Source organism: Sinocyclocheilus rhinocerous, unplaced genomic scaffold (assembly GCF_001515625.1).
Source record: "Sinocyclocheilus rhinocerous isolate Xijiao unplaced genomic scaffold, SAMN03320098_v1.1 scaffold712, whole genome shotgun sequence".
Taxonomy (NCBI): domain Eukaryota; kingdom Metazoa; phylum Chordata; class Actinopteri; order Cypriniformes; family Cyprinidae; genus Sinocyclocheilus; species Sinocyclocheilus rhinocerous.
Window position 1 is genome coordinate 984,064 of NW_015642789.1, and position 1,004 is coordinate 985,067.

The window sequence follows — 1,004 nt, forward strand, 5'->3', positions numbered from 1 at the left end:
GAGTTTGACAAGGGCCAAATTGTGATGGCTAGACGACTGGGTCTCTTGTGAGGTGTGTTCCCAGTCTGCAGTGGTCAGTATCTATCAAAAGTGGTCCAAGGAAGGAACAGTGGTGAACCGGCGAAAGGGTCATGGCCAAGGCTCATTGATGCACGTGGGGAGAGAAGGCTGGCCTGTGTGGTCCTATCCAACAGAAGAGCTACTGTAGCTCAAGTTGCTCAAGAAGTTAATGCTGGTTCTGATGGAAAGGTGTTAGAATACACAGTGCATCACAGTTTGTTGTGTATGGGGCTGCATAGAGGCAGACCAGTCAGTGTGCCCATGCTGACCCCTGTCCACCGCTGAAAGCGCCAACAGTGGGCACGTGAGCATCAGAACTGGATCACGGAGCAATGGAAGAAGGTGGCCTGGTCTGATGAATCACATTTTCTTTTACATCACGTTGATGGCCGTGTTCGTGTGTATTGCTTTCCTGGGGAACACATGGCACCAGGATGCACTATGGGAAGAAGGCAAGCTGGCGGAGGCAGTGTGATGCTTTGGGCAATGTTCTTCTGGCAAACCTTGGGTCCTGCCATCCATGTGGATGTTACTTTGACACACACCACCTATCTAAGCATTGTTGCAGACCATGTACACCCTTTCATGGAAACGGTATTTCCTGGTGGCTGTGGCCTCTTTCAGCAGGATAATGCCCCTGCCACAAAGCAAAAATGGTTCAGGAATGGTTTAAGGATCACAACAACGAGTTTGAGGTGTTGACTTGGCCTCCAAATTCCCCAGATCTCAATCCAATCAAGCATCTGTGGGATGTGCTGAACAAACAAGTCCGATCCATGGAGGCCCCACCTCGCAACTTACAGGACTTAAAGGATCTGCTGCTAACATCTTGGTGCCAGATACCACAGCACACCTTCAGTGGAGTCCATGCCTCGACGGGTCAGGACTGTTTTGGCAGCAAAAGGGGGACCAACACAATATTAGGAAGGTGCTCATAATGTTAT

The 1,004-nt window shown here is 50.0% G+C and overlaps 1 protein-coding gene across 2 annotated transcripts in view; it reads left to right on the plus strand.

The window, feature by feature from the left end:
* Positions 1-1,004, plus strand: part of LOC107756368 (transcription initiation factor TFIID subunit 8-like) — a 6,144-nt gene that overhangs the window by 3,751 nt on the left and 1,389 nt on the right. The window lies entirely within an intron of this gene.